At 40.5% G+C, this 13,723-nt stretch overlaps 1 non-coding gene across 1 annotated transcript; it reads right to left on the reverse strand.

Annotated features, from left to right (window-relative positions):
* Positions 1 to 1,843: 1,843 nt before the first annotated feature.
* On the reverse strand, positions 1,844 to 1,925 carry trnal-aag (transfer RNA leucine (anticodon AAG)). Its single transcript has one exon. It is a non-coding gene; the product is annotated as a tRNA-Leu (tRNA).
* Positions 1,926 to 13,723: the final 11,798 nt, after the last annotated feature.

Genomic DNA, 13,723 nt, shown 5'->3' on the forward strand with positions numbered 1-13,723 from the left:
CTTGAATTCACAACCTTGAGATTCACCTTGAGTCACAGAAGAGGTCGGCCTGGTCTTCAGTTTGCCAACGATAAGCTCCGGCAGTGCTCCTCTGTAAAGCAGATTGTTCGGATCGGTTATGTGGGACGGCACTTCGATACTAAGATCGTTTGCAGCACACGCACGGTTTCCCCCCTTCACACAAAAAACATAGACGAAGGAAGCTCTCTTGTCTTGGGCTGCTGACTCCCGGATTTAAAGCGCTCTGGGTGCCAGCTAAGTCTCTAACAAGCACACTATAAAGACAGGAATTACACTTTGCTCACGTCACGCATGGAATGGCGAGGCTACTTGTTCCAATATTATCTAGTCACACCTCATATGGTGCCGATTCCTGGTTTTCATTTAAGAAAGAGCACTGCAAACACCGTAAACAGTGCAAAACGTGTGATGAAAGAAGTCTTTTCCCCCTTTGTCTAAAGCAGAACACAGCGGAGTCATGCCGAGGGTTGTGAGATCAAGATTTCAGTGGAGCACTGTCGTCTACGTCTTTAGCTACATGAGTTGGACATCCTCTTGTACACGGAAAGCAGATTGAGATCCTCTGACATGAAAAGTGCCAGATAAAAGCCATTTCTCATCCTTTCTCTTAGTGGTGGAGCTATCGCATGTAAATGAAGCAACTTGCAAGGCGAGCAGGCTCGGTGCACACCGAACGCAGATGTCTCAGAGCAGTTGAGACGTGTCCAAGTGACTGTCAAAGGACGGCACTTTGCCGGCGCCGTGGCTTAGTTGGCTAAAGCGCCTGTCTAGTAAACAGGAGATCCTGGGTCCGATTCCCAGCGGTGCCTTTCTTCCTGTCTTACTGTACAGAATTTATCCTTACAGGCAAATCCCATGCCTTTTAATTCAGGTGAATGCAAGTGTTCGTTTCCTTTCTGGAACAACTTGTTTTGAAAGAAATCTATACAGCTTGCGAAAGATGAAACACAAATCTTGCTTATCAGTGAAGAAGAGGTACTCCCAGCAGGCCAGCTAATACCAGCAGTGTTTTTTTTTCACCCTAACCCAGAGAATGGAGAAAAGCGAGGCGCCTGTGGCTCTGCAGTGTAATCAGTTCGCGAGTTCGGCGGTTAGCTGAAAGAGTGGCAAATGGAGCTCGCCCCAGCCCGTCCTTATTCTTTTAAAGAGGATAAAAAATTAACTTCGCCGCCATTACTACCAGCTTTAAAAGACTGCCATGGGCTCGGAAAAAAACACACTACAGATGACTTTTCTGGAACCGAAGCAGAGATTCCTTTACGAACCAACTGATAAAGCTCAGCCAGTGAATACTGTTAACAGAATGTGAAAGCACGATCAACTTTGTAACTGCAACCACAGGAAAAACAGCAAGAAGCAGGCTCCATTCCCCATTTAAATCTGTCGTGCGAGGCATGCTTCTTGAACGCATGAAGTAAATCCCACGATCGCTTTTGAACTTGGACAAAGTACTTCCAAAGGAGCGCTATGCGCAAAGATTTAACAAGCTCAACCCCCGCCAACGATTCGGTGTGAAGAAGCAGAACATTCAAGTTTCACAGACAGAAGCGGCACGCCAGCACAGCCAACATTAAAACGGAGGGCACACTACGATTTGCATTGACACAAAAGTGATCTGGGCAGACGTCGTTCCCTGCATAACGCAAAAAGTGGCAAAGCGCTTTTGGGTTGAGAGGACGCAAGACGGTTTTTGTTTTGTGCCTTGATGTCAAGCTGAGAAAGCATCTTTAAACACTTTGCTTAGTTTCTCGAGAGACTGCCAAAGAGCAGCTCCCTCCCTTTCATCTGAAGTCAGCTGAAAGGAGGTGGCGACAGAAGCACCTGGCAGCGGTGGGATTCGAACCCACGCCCCCGAAGAGACTGGAGCCTTAATCCAGCGCCTTAGACCGCTCGGCCACGCTACCCGCTGTGCGCTGTTTCTTTGTCTCGTTACTTGCTCGGAGGAGGTCGGGTGGGTTTTGCTCTTGTCGCCCGACTTAGTGGCGTTATGACCGTGGAACCGACTGCACCTGCTTTTTCTGAGATGCTTCCCCTCTCATGGCGAGATCTCGACTTCTTTAACACCTCTGGATAAAGATCTTCTGTGGAGCAGGTTTCAGACCTCTGCGTACAGCACCCTTGATGTCATTTTATCTTTACAGCAGCCGCATTCGGAAAGTTGTGTCTTTTACGTTTTATTTGAACAACAAAACTACATACAATACAAACAAGAGCACATATAACGTATCAAGAACATCGTCAGGGGCACATGCTATAATACAATTACACTTTATGAAAAACGATTACACAAGGTAAATAAAGATAAGGTCCGCACAGCTTGTTCTTACATTTCGAAAGAGTCCGTAAATACCCCTTTACGTCTATTTTGAACTGTTCAAACGTAGGACTCTTCCCAGACCATTTCACTTTATACCAAATTCCTAAACGAGGATGCATCTCCTGTTTTAGAACTATTTTGGCCATGTGGCTTATACAACACACCCACAGTATTCTAATGGTGGACTGCAGATCTGTGCTATAGTTCAGTCGAATTCGAAGGATCCAGCAATCGTACTGGATTTGACTGGGATTCTGAAATGTCTCTTGCAAAAGTATTCGGGTTTGCTTGAACCTTTGATAAAAAAAAGTGATCTGATCTGAAACTACCCAGCTTACAATCTCTGAGGTAGTTGTCACTAAACTCGGACGTGATGTGGCACACATGTGCCGTGTGCCTTTACTTTTGTTAAAAGCTGGTATCGGGAAAATTAAAGTCAAATCCCAAAACAGTAACATATTTAAGAGTAAATGCCTCCTAATAGCTAGCAAGCGCTCCTAGTTAGTAAAGTTGTTTGTGTCCCTGCCTGTCACGTGGGAAACCGGGGTTTGATTACCGACGGGGAGACAGCTAGTTTTTTTATGATCAGATTCCAATCTTTAATGCTGTGTGTGAGAACTTACGTAACTTTCCTTTTCTCACATTTTCTGACGACTATTCCGAAGGAGCGCCCTGTCAACTCCTAATACTTTTCAAAAATCTGCCTGCATGTTTGATTATTTTTGTTTTATTTAGAAAAAGTTCAATATTGATCATAACTAAAGAAATTTATGATCAGAAACAAAAACAAAATGTTGAAGATGCAACTCGATCTTGAATCAGAGCTGGGTGACACGGGCTTTTGTTCTGATATGGTTGTACGAGAAACAGGAGGAATCTCTTCTCTCCTATGGAGCATGAGCTGAATCAGGAATGAGACATGTCATATATCAACGCATGACCTACATCGTAAAACTAAAACTAAATTAAAAACTAACATTAAGTTATCAGAGACATTCATTTATATACAAACAAGAGACAGACAAAGCAATAATTCTACATTAACTTGTCCTGCACTGATCAGACTAATTGAAATGGTCTGATTCAGAGCCTGTGCAGCTTGTGCTAATACAACAACGCCAGTATTGAACCCTCAGCACCATACTGACTACTGAGCACAAGTTCAGCTGCTCTCCAGCTTTGTTACGCACGTTTTTTTATTGCAAATGGAGCTGATCTCCAGACAGTACAGTGTTAATTAGTCAGCAGCCTCTACTAGTAATACATCGCCCCTGTCCAAAATCTCTAGGTAAAAAAAACACATTTTATACATTTGTCTGCTTAAAGATATAATCTCTTTAAAAAAGACAAAGGGTTTGTGTGTCAATTGTTTCGATTAATTTCGAACGCAAAGAAAAGTAGTTTTATTCCAAGAAATCACACATTTGTCGCATCCTCCATACTATACTTCTCTCTTGTAGTAGTAAAGCATTTTGATTTAAACTGAACAATATATTAAATGTTTCTTCTATACACTTACGATTAACATAGGCAGCCTTGAACGGATTGCGGAAATCAAATATACATCTGGATTCAGAGTGTGCTTTCCAACTTTTGTGTAACATTTTCCTTTGATAGGGCGGAGTTGTTTTTAAAATCTGGATTAAATAAAAAGGAGTGACGTCAGTGTAAAACAGCTTTCCTTCATGGGGAACAACAGTTGTGTTCCATATTTCTAATTATTTTGGTTTCAAGATAGCAATTTAGTATGAAACATAAAAGCCAGCTGGATAAATCTGTTACACGTCATTTACAATGGTCTTTCAACTAATAGCCCGTGCAGGGATCAAACCCCAACTGTTGGTACGAGTTGCATAAGGCTCTGCAACATGCAGATGAGAAACTAACCTCCGCTTCTTCATTATATACACAGTGAGCTATATACGCGGGCTTACTGCCCCCTACGGGCTCTGTATTTGATTGCGGTACAAGACCGGCCGTGGAGAAATGAAGTGAAGAGGGTGTGTTCATTAAAAGGCTCATAGCGTCCCTGGGAGGGCTCAAACCACCACCCTTTTGGTTAACAACCGAGCCACAAAGACTCATGTACAGCTTAACACTTCTCGGTCTCAGTGAAAGTGATACACTCCGTAAAATTTCTGGAGAATCATTTGTCAATTTCCCTACGGGATTAATAAAGTATTATCTATCTTAAAGGAAAATCGCCAACAGTGGCCGATATCTATTGGAGTTTTTTCCATTCTATACTGCAATTTCTGAAGGGTACCCTGTGAAAATACGAATTTTGACGAGAAGGGATGGACATATAAGGTCAGCAGGCTTGGGGAATTGGACCTTATGGTGAAGGCTGCGGGCTCAGCATCAGCAGAACCTGATCAGTATCGGTTGACTCCGATATACTTTGACAACTTAACTTCTGGATTTAGAGACATTTACCTTAGTGTCGGTATACTAAGATGTTTTGGTAACGAGGAAGGAGGGACAAAGCAAATTGGCAGAATGTGTGCTATTTTGTTGACTACAAGTCCTCACATGCCAGAGGGTCAATATTAAAAAAAACGTAACAGTATAATCTCTTGTACTTCACGATTTAATGATGTCTGTCACATTGTATCTCACACCTCAGTGTCAGAATTGTGAGACGAGTTTGTAATCAGGAGGGAGGTCCATAGCAATTCAGCAGAAATTGCATTCACCTTTTCCCAATGCATTCTCACATGCCATTTTCTCACATGCCATGCTCAGAGGGTCATATATTTAAAATGGTATCATAAAATGTCCTGAAGTTCAGGATTTTGACAGTCTGTTATATTGTGTCTCACACCTTGATGTCAGAAATATGAGACGATTTTAAAATCAGGAGCGAGGGCCCTAGCAATATAGCAAACATTGCATTTACCATTTGACAATGTATTCTCTCATGCCATGTTCAGAGGGTCGTATTTAAAAAACGGTACAGTACAGTGTCCTGAAGTTCAGGATTTTGATAGTCTTTTCCATTGTCTCTCACACATCTGTGTCAGAATTTTTAGACATTTTTATAACCAGAGCACCCTCTGCTCATCCTCAGTTAACCATATAGTCTCATATGCCATGTTCTAAATTTAAAACTGCTATATTAAAATTTCTTGTAAAATGCAAGAGTTTGAGACTTTTTATGATCAGAAGGCAAGGTCGTGGAAAATGTGCAGAAAGTGCCAGTGAATTTACGTTTTGCCTTTGTCTTATTTACTCGTGGTATAACATGCCAGTTTGTTTTATTGTGAGTTGTGTTTCTGAAATGTGTTTCATACAAAAATGCAATTTGGACAGTCTCTACTTACATATTCCCCTTTACTGAGGAAATGTACACTAATACATCCAGTTAAGTATTTTTAAAAATGACTGTAGAGAGCCATCTACAGGCAAAAGACGACATAACATCACAGCAGCAGCATTTAAGATGGAACGAAAAACGCAAAGCAGCAGATGGCGAATAAGAAGTCAACTTCAGTCTCGTTAATGCAATAGCATTAGGTGAGGTGGAAAAATATTTCTTGCTCTGAATCTTAACATTTTTATAGGAGGTGTTCTAGGACTTCTTGCCTCAGAAAAAAAAACTGCCAGTACATCAGTTATTTCTACTCCATCAATAGCAGCAGTGTTATCAGTACTGAGCCCTAAATGTACTGTAGGTCCTATCATCATATAAAAAGTCGAAAGTATCGACTGCATTCAACTGATAAAATGTATCTTCTATGAGAGTTATATCTTTATCTAAAATACATCGGAAACAAATTTGCACGTTTTTTGGGGGGGATCCTGAAGACTGAGACTCAAAACTTTTTTTTTCCTTCTTTCCAGGAGGAAGGATTATTCAGATGCAAACGTTGTCCCAAAATCAATGTACTCTCCATTGATATTCAAATCCTCAAATTATTCATCTGAACATCGATATTGAAATATGATATCCTACAAATTGTGGTTTTCTTTTAAAAGCAAATTTTATGCTTTAAATTAAATAAATTTTATTGATTATGAATGTGCCGGAAATTTTTTCAGTACTTTAGAGGGTTCTGCCATTTTAGATGTTATGCTGTTCCTGTCTGATTTATCAAATGTGTCATTTAAATCTCCAGTCATTTCTATATCAGTCTGAAGGCCTTGCAGTAAAGATTGCAATTCATCCAAAAATGCCAAGTTTCCCACTGGTGATACATACAAGGAAATGAATGTATATTTTCCCCCCAAATCAACAAATTAATAATCAAATACCTCCCTCATCTGCAGGTGGAGAGAATAATGTCAGAATAAATAGAGGTTTAAAAGTCAGGAGCATTGATAGTCCTATTTTAAAATGACACTAAAATGCTCACAATATATTAAAAAGCTCTGTAAAATGCAAAAATAATAAAAAAAAATATTAAAACAAGGTAAAAAGAAATAATACACTGTTATAAAGCTCAGGAATTATCAATGTGAAGTTACAATGGGTTGATTGTGTTTCATGTGATTTAAAAAATAAAATGTTTGCAAAAAATCCACTTACAATATGCTAAAAATGGCAAGAATACTTAACCTTTTACTACCAGTGACATATTTAGCCAATGTCCGCCTGGAATTTCCTCCCCCTTAAACATTTGTTATATCTCTGCAGCAGAACATAGCAGGAGCCTGGTTCAGGTCTTAAATTGAAGCTAACCCCCTTGGCTTTGAGTGTGAAAATTTTTATATTTCTTATATTTCTTAATGTGTCCACTCAGCAGACAAACATATGAAAAAAAACAAAAAAAAACAGCTGGCGAACATTCTTTTTGGTCTTCAGAGGTCAGATTTTTCAACTATATGTATGTCAAGGGCCTGGGAATGATATGAAAACCTTGTTCTAGGTGGTTACTAGCTTGGATAAAAATTTGGGACAAATTGATCAATTAGAAAAAATTCTACATCATGTTTTGTGAAGACTGGACCTGGAATGAAATTTCACGCCTATAATAAAAAAATCATAAAAATATTGAAAATAATAAGAATAAAAATCATTGCAATTGCTATAAAAACCTTAAGACACTGCTAGAGAGCCTTTATCTGCTGTTATGCAATGAAAAAAAACCTCAGAGTTGCCTTCTCGTGTGAAAAAAAGGAGCACTGATAAGAAACTGATAAAAAACTGATTGATTATCCCTTCTGAGTCAATGATTGACAGCTAAAAATGCAGCCTGAAGCTTCTAGAGGAAGTCTCACCCCCTAAGGGCTCTGAATGGCTGAAAATACAAAGAATGACAGCGGTTTTTACCAATCAAATCGCCTTATTTCTGGCGCTCGTTCTTCAAACATTTATTACGTAATCAGTAACGTTTACTAGTCTCTAGCTCTTGAGATAAACTAGTCTGGGTTATTTTGGATATATATCATGCTCCAGAATAAGGTAAAAACATGGGATATATATATATTTGCTGGTTTTTGCTTTTGCGGTTTTGTTGGTAAAAATGTATGATATTGACATGCTGTGCTTGCCGGGTTGCCGTGTGTTTTTATTGGGATTCTGCTAGTTCATTAATTTATTGGTTTATTGCATAATAGTGTCATGTCTGTGGAAACAAACTTTATGGTTTTGTTGTGGTGATATTTGAGAATACGTGCATGTGAGAAAATTTGTGGAGCGGTTTCAAACAAACATTGTTTATCTCGCGTTTATCTTAAAAATAAAAAGTGTCACCTGGGGAGACAGGAGTGGTCCTCGGTGACCGCGATCCGGGCTAAGTTAACAGGTGTGTAATTTAAAAAAAAATAGAACAAGTTAAAAATAAAGACTAAATGGGTTTAACATTCAGGAATGTAATTGGTCAGATGCTTACGATAAGTGATGCTGGTGTTTCGTGTGATTTAGCGAATTCAAAAAAATATTCATTTTAAAAACGGCAAGAGCTCGTATGAAAAATAAGTTCTTAAGTATCTTTGTTACAACAGCCGCGCCAGATCAGATACTGTACATCAGAAAAGTACCTGAACTTGACTGGTTTATATTCAGTTATGTGCATTGGGAACGAAAGGGAGACTTAGATAGATTTTATTAGGGTTTTAGGAATCAGAAAATTTATTTTTACACGTTTATGCCTACGAGCAGAAATAACTTCCTGCTTTTTTTGTTTCTGCTTGTAACCTCGAACAGAGAAACTCAGTACTGACTCACAGAAACACCCCTGAGTTTCTGCGTTTCTGGGATTTAAGAGGGATGTATGCAGCGGTGTTACTAGTCTGGAAGGAGGAGACGCGCATTCCGCACGGGGAGCGTAGACCAATGAGCCGCACCTGCTGCGCGCTGAGTCCTGTCCTATATAACCGCTGAGCACGGACCCAACTAGTCTCCAGCCAGTGTTGGAGATTTACAGGGTTAAAGCCCAGAAGTAGAGAGTAGAGTTTGTGTACGATTATAAGATTAAGGGGATAGGGTTTGGTGTACAGAAGAGGCTTAGGTTTGGTTTTTGTTTAGTTTTGACACATTTGTAACGGCCAGGGCGGCCTGTAGGGTCGGCATGCGCCGTTACTTTTGCGCGCGTTTGGTGTACAAGAGTGGTGAGGGCTCGGCTCACTCGGGTGATATTTCACGGTTGGACTTTTCAAGGAAGGTGTTACAGAAAGAGTTAAAGGTTAAGGCATTAGATGTCAATTGCTTAATTACTTTGCCGAAGGGAATTGGTTTTGACATTAGTTTCAAATCGGCAAAGTTATTGGAAGAATTTGGGAGAAAAATAGAGGAGAAAAAAGATGTGGGCCTGATTAGAATGTTTGAATGGCAGAAGCTGACGGATCTTTCTAATAGAACTGTGATTGTTCGCATGTTTAATGAGATGGTGATGAAGGAAGATATTGTGACATGGTTGTCTAAGTATTGTTTAGTGAAAGGTGAGCCTCAGAAAGTCTTGGATGATGATGGCATCTGGAACTGTGCATGGAGAGTACCTATTTCGTTGCATGAAGACAAAAATGGTTATGGTGGATTTAAACACATTCCTTCCTTGATTGGATTAGGTGAAAATAGAGGCCTTGTGTTCTACCAAGGGCAGCCAAAACTGTGCAGGAGATGTGGGGAGCTGGGTCACTTTGTGGATGCCTGTACAAAGGTGGTGTGTGGTAAGTGCAAGGAAATTGGACATGCATATACTGAATGTACAAGCGTGAGGAAATGCAATCTATGTGAGTGTGAAGGTCATGTGTTTAAAGACTGTCCAAATTCTTTTGCAAATAGAACAAAACTGGGAAGACCGATGCAAAAGCAGGAAGAGTTTGAAGAGGCATTTAGGGCTGGAGCAGTGGTTCTGGATCAGGAACTGGATGTGGTTGACGTTGAAGAAAGTAGTGGAAAAGAGAGTGAGGGTTCAGAATGGAGTGAAGGAGATGAGGCTGAGGTAGAAGAGAATGATGATAATGTGGAAAGTGAGGTGGACTCTGAATTGAGTGGTAGCATCTCTCCTGATCGTCTGCCACCTGTGGAGACTGAAAGCGCTCAAATGGAATGTATAGAACAAAGGGTGCAGGCTAAAAGGTCTGCTGAGACATCTGATATAGAAAGTGATCTAACTCCGAGTGGAAAAGTGAGGGAAGATCATTTTCAGAGTCCTCAGATGGCAGGTTCTCCCATGGGATTAGTTCTCTCCAATCCTACTGATCCAGCTTTAGAACTAGAGACTCAAGGAGGGCAGGTGGAGAACCATCCTATTGATGGTGGGGGTGGTGGAGGAGGAGGCAAGGAGAGCAAATGGAAAAAGAAAAAGGCCTGTATAGTAGGTGTCACAGACTGAATGATTCTAGCCAGAGTTTTTAGTCTTCCCTGGTCTAACATCAAGTATGGCTCTGAACATTGTGTCCATAAATGTGAGAAGCATTCGATCCAAGTTAAGGGCAAGGACTATACTATCATTTGTGAGTAAGGTAAATGCTGATATTATGTTGTTACAGGAGTGTGGATTACCTTTTAAAAACAGCTATAAGGATATGGAAGAACTGTGGACATTGGGCCCATCAATTTGGAGTGGGTCCAATGAGAATAAATCTGATGGTATAGCTGTTTTAATTAAAAATAAGATGGTAGAGGTACATCAGTACCTTGTAGTGAAACCAGGGAGAGCACTGGTGGTGTATCTGGGTTTCATGAATGTCAAATTTAAACTTTTAAATGTGTATTGTCCGAGTTGCCCACACGACAGATATGTCCTAATTCAGGAATTGAGAGAATATTTATTGGGATGGGAACCACTGGTTTTAGCTGGGGATTTTAATTGCCTTTTAGAAAGAGAAGGCAGAATGAGGGGTGAGAGACGGGTCCAATTTGATAAATCATCAATATTATTGCAAACTGTATGTACAGATTTTAAACTGAAAGATGCCCTCAAACTTCATAGTCAGGGGAGGGCAGGTTTCACATGGCACAAGTCTAATGGGACCCAAGCCTCACGTATAGATTTTATTTTGATACGTGATTTTACTTGCACAACTGCAGGCTTAACCCCTGTTTTTTTCTCTGACCATTGTTTACTGTCATGTACACTTGCTATTCCAACAGTTGTTACTGTGGGGAAGGGTGTGTGGAAGCTGAATATTTCACTTCTGGAGGATGAGGAAGTGAGGAGCAGGTTCAGGGAAAGATATAAGGAATGGCAGACTTTGTACGACCTGTTTGGCACAAGAGCACAGTGGTGGGAGGAGGTAAAGGAGCGTACAAAAGCATTTTTCATAGAGATGGGGAGGAGAAAACAGGCTAGGATACGAAGGGTTGAAAACGGATTACAAAAGAGATTGCAGAGGTATGTTAAGTTATTAGAAGAGGGGTGGGACTTCAGTGAGGAAATCAAAGAATTAAAGAATGAGCTTTTAAATCTCTCTAGAGAAAAGATTAAAAAAATCATGTTTCAAAGCAAAGTGAAAGAGCTTGAAGAAGGTGAAAAATGTACAAGATTCTTTTTCAAGAAAAGGGTTGTAGGGAGGGGACTAATGTCTGCATTGAAGGGACGAGAGGGGGTTTTGCAAACTAGTATGGAAGACATGTTGACTGTAGCTGAGGATTTCTATGGGGAGTTGTTTGGAAAGAAACAAGTGTCTAAGGATTTGTTAGAAAAATTTGTGCAAGTCATTCCAAAAAGTGTAAAAGATGATACTGTGTTATCAAAAGGCCTTTCTGTAGAAGAGTTAATGGAAAGTTTGAAGACCTTCAAAACGGGTAAGACTCCAGGGTTGGATGGTCTACCCATTGAGTTTTACAGGGCCTTTTGGGATATTTTAGCATTGGATCTTTTAACCATTTTTAAAGAATTTGAGTTTTTAGAAGAACTGCCGGACAGCTTTAAGACGGGAGTTGTGATCTTACTATTCAAAAAGAATGATCGCACAGACCTGGCAAATTGGCGACCGATAACTTTATTGAATTGTGATCTTAAACTGCTTTCCAAGTGTTTAACGCTTCGATTAAAATCTGTCCTGAGTGAAGTCATTCATCCAGATCAAGCTTGTGGAGTGGCAGGGAGGAGGATCACGGACAGCCTGATACTGATTAGAGATACCATAGGTTATGCGAGAGAGAGGAATATTGGATTGGCGGTTTTAAACTTGGATTTTGAGAAAGCTTATGATCGTATCTCTTATGAGTATATGTTTAGAGTACTACAAAAGATGGGGCTTTCAACCAGGTTCCTCACTTGGGTAAGGTTATTATATAAGGGTATAGGAAGTAGAATAATGATTAATGGCAGCATGTCAAATGTGGTTAATGTGAGTTGCGGTGTTCGCCAAGGCTGTCCGTTATCCCCACTCCTTTTTGTTTGCTGTATAGAACCACTGGCACAAGCCTTGAGAATGGAGAATGGGATTGAAGGCATTAAAATCCCTGGGAGTGGGGCCCAAGAGGTGAGAACTGTACTATACATGGACGATGTAAATGTTTTTTGTACAGATTATAAGGGAGTCAGAAATAGCTTGGAGGTGACAACCCAGTTTTGCGGAGCATCAGGGGCCAAGCTGAATAAAAACAAATGTGTGCTGATGCAATATGGAAACTGGAGTGAAGAGGAAAATGTGGGAATCACAATTCGTAGAGATGAAATAAAGATTTTGGGAATAAACTTTGACAGAAATGGGATGGGGAGTAGGAATTGGGAGAGGGTGGTAGGGAAAGTCAAAAGCAAGATCGGTCTGTGGAGTTTACGGGAATTAACAATGGAAGGCAAGGTTTTAGTTGTCAAGACTGTAATTTTACCACTACTGTTGTTTGTCAGTGCTGTTTTTATGCCATCAAGGTCTGTTTTACTGGTTTTAAAGAGGGCTATTTTTTATTTTTTCTGGAGGTCAAAATGGGAGAGAGTAAAGAGGGTGGTTGTAGAAAAAAAGGTGGAAATGGGTGGAAAAGGCATGCCTGAACTGTTCACTTTCCTAATGTACAAATATGTATCATTACATTTGTCTTTAGCGGTAGGGAACAGGGGGAAAGTATCCTTTATGTCTCGCTTTTTGTGTGGTTTTTATTTAAGGACATTGAAAGTTTTAGAGATCCCTTTAACAGCACCCGTTGCTTTTAACCTCCCGTATTCTTATTTTATCATAAAGAAATTTTTAAGGGAACAGAATTTGGAGAATGAGGCACTGGATGTGTTGACAAGCGCAAGAAGGTTGGAACTTGTTGTGCAGGGTAGAGGTGCAGTATGTCACATTCGTGGCCTCGTGGCTGGGGATCCCAGCCATGTTTGGAAAAGGGTTGGCCACACAGTTTTGTTGAATAGACACAGAGATATGTGCTGGTTGATTGCACATGAAGTTTTACCAACAAGGGCTGTGATGCATTCGAGAGGCATGGGGAAGACATCAAGGTGTCCAGTGGAAGGATGCGGACAAGAAGAATCCATCCGGCACGTCCTGTGGGACTGTGGCATCGCAAAAGAGGTGTGGACATTGGCTAACAGCTGGATAAGGTGTTTTCTGGCTTGCGGTATAAGTGACCCCCAGGTAGTGCTCTATGGACATGGACTTGAGAAGCTATCAAAATCGGAAGAAAGCAAAGCCTGGCAGGTCATCTGTTGCCTGAGGGAAGCTTTATGGAAGACTAGAACTACATTGGTATATAGAATGGAAAAAACCCTGCCTCTGTCAGTGATACAGAAGGCTGTGTCTTATTTGAGAGACTACATTTTGATCCACCGGAGAAGATTTGGGGAGAAAGAGACTGAGAGGGTCTGGAAGTTGACATTATGGCCCAAGCATGTTGCAATCAAGTGGTGATGGATCACAGGTCATGTTGGAAACTTTTTTTTTGTGATGCCTCTTGCCTTGCACAAAATCTGTCTAGTGTTCTTATTCTTCGCTTTTGTATTTTATTTAATTTTATGTAAGAACTTAATAGTGTAACTTGTTATTGCTTGTGTA

Source organism: Atractosteus spatula, unplaced genomic scaffold, assembly GCF_055471065.1.
Source record: "Atractosteus spatula isolate fAtrSpa1 unplaced genomic scaffold, fAtrSpa1.hap1 Scaffold_29, whole genome shotgun sequence".
Lineage (NCBI taxonomy): Eukaryota > Metazoa > Chordata > Actinopteri > Semionotiformes > Lepisosteidae > Atractosteus > Atractosteus spatula.